Source organism: Phalacrocorax carbo, chromosome 8 (genome assembly GCF_963921805.1).
Source record: "Phalacrocorax carbo chromosome 8, bPhaCar2.1, whole genome shotgun sequence".
NCBI classification, from domain to species: Eukaryota; Metazoa; Chordata; class Aves; order Suliformes; family Phalacrocoracidae; genus Phalacrocorax; species Phalacrocorax carbo.
In genome coordinates, this window is record NC_087520.1 from 32,230,327 (window position 1) to 32,239,198 (window position 8,872).

The following is an 8,872-nucleotide window of genomic DNA, read 5'->3' on the forward strand; positions in this document are numbered from 1 at the left end:
GGCAGGGAAGCCTTTCTGGGAATAGCAGAGACAACTAACCATCATCCATCATGTAAATGATTGAAAGGGGCCTCATTCTCCTTTCTTTTATGTCAGCAGAAATAAGAGCATTTTAACACAAGTTAAAGGAACTGCACTAGCACTGACTGGTCAGAAGAGAGAACTCCTGTTTGAAAGTCATCTGCATTGTTTTTTGTCCTGGAGCTGGTGATGGCAGGAAGGCTTACAAGTAAAAACTAATTTCAGAAAAGTAGAGGGTTTCTCAGCACTGGTTTGGGATTATAAAGTGTAATCACTTTGTATTATTGCCATACAACAAATATCAGGAAGGTTTTGCCAGTTTTTAGTGAGCTACTGAAAGCTATACCAGAAAATGGTGTTAGTGAGAAATAACACCAACAAAAAAAAAAAAAGTCATTGCTGTCCATTTGCACAGAGGCAGTGTCAGAAAAAGCTACATATCAGTTCTCATAGCAAAATTGTTATTTGTTGGTGAATCATATAAATATATATACAGTATAAAGAGTGCTTGGGTATTTTGCTCCCATGCATGTTTATTTATGAAATGGAAAGCAAGAAGGAATTTTGAGTAGTCCCATGGTATAACCCAGCACTGAAATGTGAAGATACAATGAAAAAGCCAGTGATGCTAATAATGGAAATGCAAGGTCTCTGAGGGTAGGCATGATCAGTGGGGAATGCCAGTGCTGTTGTAACCAGGAAATAAAGGATTCTTCTGCTTCACTTCTTCACATAAGTTTAAGAAAGCTCTTTTTTTGTTTTAAGCTTGTGCTTCACAAAATCTGGTGGCAGTCATGACCTGAAGGAGCCATGCAGAAATAAACAAAAAATGCAGCAGCACTGAATGTTTGGGGGCAGAGTAAACAGCTAGTTTTTGGCTTCACAACATCCAGGGGCAGCTGGCAAATTTATTCCTTCTAGGTTGTTTTGACTGGCTTGCCTGCACAAGGCAGAGGGGTAGCCTTCTGCTACCTCTATGATAGAAAACGATGATTTCCCCTAACTGATGACACGAACACTGAGCAAATTTACTGGCCTAAAGCATCCTGTGTCTCAGGAGCAAACTAGCACAAACACCAGGAAGCTCCCCAGGATGTATTTCACCCTCCCTCTTTCCCTCACTGTTGGGCTACGATCCTTTGGTAATATTTATTTCAAATTCTAGTGACTTGTGTGCGCTCTTACATCATACAGCTTTGCCACTGGAATTGTTTCTCTGTGTGTTTGTCTCTCTGACAGTGTGTAATGCCTTTTTTAAGCTTAGTTTTCTCTCCTTTCCCCTCTGTTCCTGTTGGCTCTTCAAACAGTCTGCCATGTCTCTCCTCCAAAAGTGGCATAAGCACCTTAGCACGCTAAGCCTACATGGATGGTTGCTCCTGTTTCACTGAGTGGAGGTGGAGATGATAGGGCCTTTCTTTCCAATTCTATTACCTCCTCGCACTCTTACAGAAGGTGGGCAATGGAGGTGAGTTGGCCACGAAAATTGCTGTGCGGGACATCAGTACAGTCATGATTTAACACTATCATTCAGCAGATATAAGCCACTAAAGCTTTCAGCAAAGCTGTAAAGGCTTAACCCAAAGCACTTAGAAACAAGACAAAAGCTTAAGCATTTCCTCATCTTACCTTCGCACCTGAAGATATGTGTGTACTGATCTTTTATATTGCTGGAATCAGTGCATAGTGAAAATCCCTCTGTAATTTAGCGCTACAAGGAGTGCAGTCTGACTCATCTCTGAAAGATCATTTTGTCTGCCACTCAGGGTCCAGAGTGGCTAAGTGTATTATTTGTCTATAAATAAAAACACCTAATAAAAATCACATTCTAGCCAGGGAAAGCAGGCATTTTCATCCATGTGGTTATTTTGTCCACAAAATACAAAAATTGAGGACCTGTGAAGTGACTCTCAGTTATCCAGGTCTACTTTTCACCAGCTCCTGCTGTTGCTTCAGTCACATTGAAGTGAAGAAGAGGGCACTGTGTGGCTCCATGAATATTTCACACCAATTATTTCACTTTTGTGGGCATCTCTGGAGGGTTTTGAAGCTTACTTTGTGGGGAGATGTTGGGCTGTTGTTCCATGAAGGAATCCTGGCTGTGCAAAACTGCCCTTCTCTCTCCTTGGTCCTTTTCCCAAAGTTACAGCTGTATCCCTGTCCTGAGAGAAAATTAAAGTCTCTCCATCTTTTACAAAGGATGGTATGTTATTCTCTTGCTCATATCCCCACTGAGCACTAAATTTCATGCCTAATGGGGCTACTATACATTTCTGTCCAAGAAGGACTAGCAAAACAGTCTAAAATTCTTTTAAATATTTCCAAGTGTCCTGATGAGATAGATGTATCTTCATACAGCTACTGAAGTTCAGCCTCACTGATGGATAGAAAATCTCTTTGAAATTAGTCAGCATTCATGTAGAAGGGAAAGAACTGGCTGATTAGATTCTGTTTTCATTAGCAGGGTATGAACATTGGCAAGAGAAGCAGAACCTGGGCCAGACTGGGCTGTCTTTTGTAACTCTCACTTCAGGTAACTGCGCTGCATCTGAAATCAGTGTGGCAGGTGTATGGTGTTCCTGGCATTAGACGGTCTGCAAGGGGCTTAAGAACAGCAGGGCAGAAAATATGGAATGATGTCCCATTATGTAGGCAGTGGCAGGCTCAGCAGCCATCTCTGGTGTCATTTGTTCTCTATAGCCAGAAGTTTTATTTACTCTCTAGGTTTAAATAACTTTTGGTAGCAGCATCCATGATAATCCGTTGATGCAAGTCATTGGCTTTTCTAGCAGGGGAAATACATTGGACTAGCCAGGTTGCCTTCTGTGATACCTGTCAGTTTAGATTGTATGACCTTTTAGCGAGCTCTGAACCTCACCAGTCTAAATCATGTGTCTTTGTAAGGCTTCACAATTTCAGAGTTCTTTCAGGTGAGAAAACTAACTGAAAAAAGTTGGCAAATACTTCACTTAAGGGTAAGTAAACTTGGAGGAGAAATATATCTTCTGCATGGATTTTCCTGTACTGTTCAACTTAACTTCCTTTAGATGTCTTTTGCTGAAAATGTTCACCCCTAAAGCAGCCCTTTATCTTTTCTACCTCTGCATTTGACTGGTTCTCAGAGATGAAGATCTGCGAAAGGTAATTAAATTAAATCTTTTTTTCCTAATTGGATTGAGTTGGTGCCGTTTTTGTCCATTTCTTTCAGGCTTCACAATGTAGAATCAACTATTTCCTCTTGGATTTCAAGTCTCCTATTTTCAGTCACAGCACCAATGTGCTATATTTCACATTCTCATCCTGGCAGTTCCTGTTTGCTTTTTCCAAACTACAGCAGTATCCATATTTCTCATTCTGAGGAGAGATGGTCCCTCTGTCTGTTGCCTTTTTTATAAGAACTTAAAAAAAAACTCTTCAGGTCCTGTTTTATTTACTATAACCACGTTTTGCTCTTCTCTGGGGCTTTTGGCTTGCTGTTAGCTGTAGCTGTGGGACAGAGGGGAGCATCTGCCATTTTCTGCCTTTGCACAGCACCTGGCTGCTCTTGCACTCTGCTGTTCCCACCAAGGGTGAAGGTTTGGTTTAGTTCCTCCATGGCATGTGCAACACCCTGCTCAACATGGGGGTGGCAGAAGTGTGGACAACGAATTTGCAGTGTCTTCTGATCCAAGAGCACCTACTGCAGTGCAAATGGGTGCCAGGGGAGATGCAACTTCTTTTGCTCCCTTTCACCACCTTAGCTTTCCCAAGGAATGCTTTATCTCCAGTCTGAGTCACCAGTCCTGGTACAGGTCACTTAGAGTCACGGCACATTTATCAAACGTGAATGGTGACAATTTAAGTTTAGCATAATTGCGACAAGAAGGGTTTAGTCTCCAGTTGCTAATGGTATCACCAGGCCAACAAGACCCCTGGCTACTTCTTTTATCGGAAAGTGGAAATGCTTACCAAACCATTTGCCACCCTCAGGGGGTCAGAAAATTTACAACCCTTAATAAAAATGATACCACATTATGTCTCAGGAGCATGTGTTGCCTCATCCTCTGCCTCTGTTACAGGCTGGGCACACTCTATTGGAAAATAAAAAAGTGTTCAGAGAACCCATATTACCATCAGGGCAGAAAGTTCCCCATTTTAACTGACCATTGCAACAACTCTCATACTTTACTACCCCTGTAAGAAAAATGAAGATTCCCATTCACAAGAGTTCTAAAATCTAGAAACCCAAATGTATGTTGTGGAGGAAAAATAGGGGAGGGGGACAAATAACAAAGTACTTAATTTAAAAAAAAAAAAAAGTGAAGAAAAAAAGCTGTTCTCAGCATCTACCACAGAGTACCCTTATTATCTTTGGGGTTAGGCACTTCAAGGGGAAAGAGGCTTATCTGCCCTGCTCAGCATTAGCAGTGTTACTGGTATTTCTGCGCTTATCAATGTATCAGCTCTCAGTTATGTGATGGAGTTATCCACCAGACCAACCCTGATAAAGCAGAAGGTAACTAGAGGCAAGGCCAGGCTGTAACATTCTTGTGCACGATGAGTTTTCCTAGGTTTTTCATCTTCTTTTTCCATTGCAAAGCAGAGATGAGCCTGGTATTTCAGAGAACACTGCACAGGAAAGTATCAGAGGAAGACAGTGGCACCTCACCTGCTGAGGAGCCCATATCCCAGCAAAGATCTAGCAGTGAGTGAAAATAAACTCAATGTACATAATGCAACCTAAATTTTTCACCTTGCCTGTGTGTGGAAGAAAGGGCCCAAAAATATAAACCCACTCATAATGCAATCTGAATCTTGGAGTCCTTGTTTCATAATTTATCAGATCACATTTTGACTTATAAGAAGTGTCCATGTGGGTAAGACTGGGAGAGCTGCAGCTGCAGCTGTAATGGCATGCAGCACTTGTGATTTCACTCCATCAGCAATCACTCAGTAACTGCCTAGTAAAGTGAATAAGAAAAGGTCTAGTGTAATTGACAGTAAAAGGCCTCTGAATCAAGTTACTCCTGCTTTTCCTTTTAAAGTTTCTGATTAGATTGTAATTGCCACTTAGTAGCAGTATTCAACAAAACTGCCACTTTTCCTCATCCATGTATTTTTGGTTTCCTGATGCCAATGTTAGTCAGGAGCAGGTCAGTAATTCTATCCTTTTGGACTCAGTGCTGCATAGGCCCCTCCTGTTCGTAATGAAGCTGTTATTTTGCAATTCCTAGTACTCATCTGGTTTGACTTTAGCAGAAAATACGGCTGTTACCTTAGAATTCATTGATAGCAACAAATAGGATGAGGTTATAATTTGTCAGCTGTGTTCACTGCGCACAGGATTTGTTTCAACTGTCTGATGGATTTCACCCAAAGCTCAGGAGCCAACTGCACAATGGGCAGTGCCCCAGGCAGGCAGCACATCACTGTGCTAGCACAAGTGCCCCAGCAAAAAGATTGGATGCAATTAAGAAGAAGCTGCAGCACAGCAGGGTGGCAGTGAAAGACTGAGACACGTCAGGCTGGGAGAAAGAGTGTCTGAAACTCTGGCAGTTCACCATGCAGTTATGACATACGCACTTTGGTGAATTTCATACAAAGCACAGTAAAAGTTTCTTTCTCTACAGGGGCATCAAAGTAGAATGAATAAAGAACAGAAATTTTCTTTTAGAAGGATGAGAGGGTTTCCAATATGCCTAACAACCATTATGGTTTTATATCAAGCAGTAGTGGGGGGGGGGGAAAGAGTTCTCTTCTAGGAGATCTTTTCTTAAAGGATATGATAGATGATTAAGGTGCAGAGAAAGCTTCAATAGTATATATGTGAAAGTTTTCCCTGCAAGGGTTCATTGTAAAACAAATGTGCTGCTTTAAGGATAATGGCATGGTATTATTTATGTAGACAGTTCCAGCAGTTCCCAAAGTGGAGTAAATGCTGTAATCATACCCATAAAGGCCTGCCTGCTTCCTTGCACATTATTTGGCATTATTTTTCATACAGATTAATTATCAAAGGAACATTTGAATTTATTATCTGTAGAGGCAATTTTAAATAGGTATAAATTCAATATAGTAAGTGTTCTCTCAGCAGTGTGAATCCAAAATAGAGTTGTCATCTTTCACCCAATAAGTCAAGCTGTGCCTGGGCATATGGAGATTTTCATAATATATTCTATTCAAGAATTAGAAAGCAGTAAATATTTGTGAAAGCGATAATCAGCAACTGCTTCTGAGGGCAGTGGCGATGTACTGTAAGATTTAGAAATGAGTCCCTAAAGTTAGTGATCCTGCATTGGCTGCTGAAGCCTTTGCTTGGTTTTAAGGTCTTTTGGGGGAGAGAATGAGGCAGAAGAGTGAAGTCTTAAATGCTGAGAGTATGGTTTTAAGATGAGAGCCTGAGTTAACTCTACTCAGTACAATGATCACCTGCAGTGAAATGTTTACCTAAAATTCTAGTGTTGCCGTTTTCCAGCTTCTAAAAGTAAATGGCTTAGGAGATGGTACAAGACATCTGTACTGCTGCTGACTGTAGGTTTTATTGGGCTATTTTTGATCTCACTGGACTAAACTCTGCTCCTGGTCTGCTAGATAGCAGTGAATACAAGTGTGCTTTTCCATCTGCCCAAGCCAAGTAATTAATTTTGCTCTTCAGGATCAAAATGTGCTTTATGCCCTCATCACCTCAAGGCTTGACAGTGCTTTAATGGGCATTATACAGTGTTAACCAGGAAAGCCACATTCAAGAATCGATTTGGGCCATCCCACTTTTTGATTAGAGTAAGCCAGCAGAACCGTAACATGCCTTTGCTTCATACACTAGTGTTTGCTGGCACTTACACAGGAACCCATGTCACTAAGAAAATACTGCAAGTATTTCCAATTGCCTTTCAGCTGAGTTTTCAGCAATTGCTTCTCCTTCAGTGATCCCCTGGGGTGTGAGAAGAGTTCCTAGGGAGAGCCAGGGGAGCCCACTCTGGTCTTTCTCCTGCCACTGTCTGTCAGGTCATGAATCTGGCTAGTTTTGAACAAGACCATTCTTGTGTCTGTACAGCTGCTTTATTTGTTTACTTATCTATATATTTATTTATTTATCTACATATTTATTTAATAGGAGTGGTAGATAGTCTCGGTTCGCAAATATTGCCCCATCAGGGTGAAAAGGGCCTGTACACATGTAAAGATAAAGAATGGTGTTGAACAAATCAAAACTGGCAAGTGCTCAGGACTCACACTCCACTTGGGACTTTTCTAGTAATAAGATTAACTTTTATAATGTCCCATGGGGCATTATAACTTCTTGAGTAGGAGGAGAACAGTGTAGCAGTTCTGAACAGTAATGAGCAGCACTGCCAGCCATGAACTGTACTTTGTGGAGTTTCTCCTGAATGTGAACGTATGGGCAGGAAAATACAGTGAACTACCTGAAAAAAATTTTTGGTTTTCTTATTTTGAAGTAACTGATTAGAGCACGAACCTTGAAAACTGAGATTTATAGTGCTCACAATTCTAAAAGTAGACATAGCACAGTGATTGATAGAGGATCAGTTAATTCATTTATCCCTTTTGTCTGTTCATGATTTGCTTATAAGTAGTGACGTATTTCCCAAGTGGGTAGTCTTTACCTGCTTGTGGAGAAACAGGTAAATATCTGCTCACCTGGGGCTTGTTTTTGTCATTGGTAGCCTCCAGGAGGCAAGAGTCTGCAGAAGTAGCTAAACCAAAGAAAAGTCAAGAGAGACCTTTCTGTAGATTGTGCTGCCATGAGCAAGATATTGACACTTGTCCCTAAAAAGCAAAGCCAACAAGTAGATTTGGTCAGGCCAGAGCAGAAGACCATGAAAAGGGAAGGGCCTGGGGGCAGTTTGCAGTGAGGATAGGGAAAAAACTGATAGACAGCTTGCTGGGATGGAAATTTAAGGGCAATAGGAAAGCTTAGGAGAGATGGATCAGGCAGAGAAAGAATGAGAACAACACTCCTTCAGCAAAGAGAATGGGATTCATGGCACCCTAAAAAAAAGAAAGTAGCAGACCCGATTTTCACGTCGTGTAACATGGTGTAGCAAGTTCACAGGATTTCTATGCACAAAGTTCACCCTACACATGATATTTAAAAAGCACAACAGTGTTTATTGCTCTATTATAGCCTTGCATAAGCAGTTACTAGCATATTGCTCTATTATAGCATGGCATAAACAGTAACTAGCATATTGTTTTCCCTTTATGAGAGTCTTGCCAACCCAGCTACACCCGAGATACCACTGAGCAGGAGGGTGACCATTAGTGGGGTCATCACGAAGAAGGGAGGTAGGCATGGCACCTTCAGGGCATCCCCTGTGGTTCATAGAGCGTGCTCTGTGTCTTCTCTCTCTGCTTTGAGACATGCTTTTTTATACCCTCAGCGTATACAGTGGAAAAGTACTGACTAGACGTTGCCACATGTGTGGCCAGTGCATGCAACAAGGCCTGCCAGGTGCGTGCTCTGTCAGCTAACAGTGGTCCCTCAATTGCAACAACATATTGTTCAATAACAATCCTCCCAGTTCCCTTCTTCAAGGTTGTGTTCTCACAGCTGTGTTCAGCTTGTAATTTTTCCATTGTGGCCCTACACAGACCATCATCTAAAATCCCTCACACACGGTGCTGTGACCATGATGGTTTTCACCAAGTGAGGATCTGAGACACTCCATGTAAAGGGGCTGGTGGGCTTGTCTAGCTGAAAAATGTCCTGCCACTCAGTCAACAGCAGTGGGCCTGATGCAGGAGTTACAGGGAGGTCTCCAGTCACCAGCACTGTGCTGGAGGTCAGAATTAGATGATCATAATTTTCCCCTCTGGCTTTAAAATCTATTAACAGCTATTTTATGATGCTGAT

General features: G+C 41.7%; 1 long non-coding RNA gene across 1 annotated transcript in view; it reads left to right on the plus strand.

The window, feature by feature from the left end:
• The window catches only part of LOC135314785 (uncharacterized), a 216,175-nt gene that overhangs the window by 184,990 nt on the left and 22,313 nt on the right, over positions 1-8,872 (plus strand). Inside the window, exon 5 of the long non-coding RNA XR_010374270.1 lies at positions 2,480-4,702. This is a non-coding gene — a long non-coding RNA (uncharacterized LOC135314785). The remainder of the gene's footprint in view (positions 1-2,479; positions 4,703-8,872) is intronic.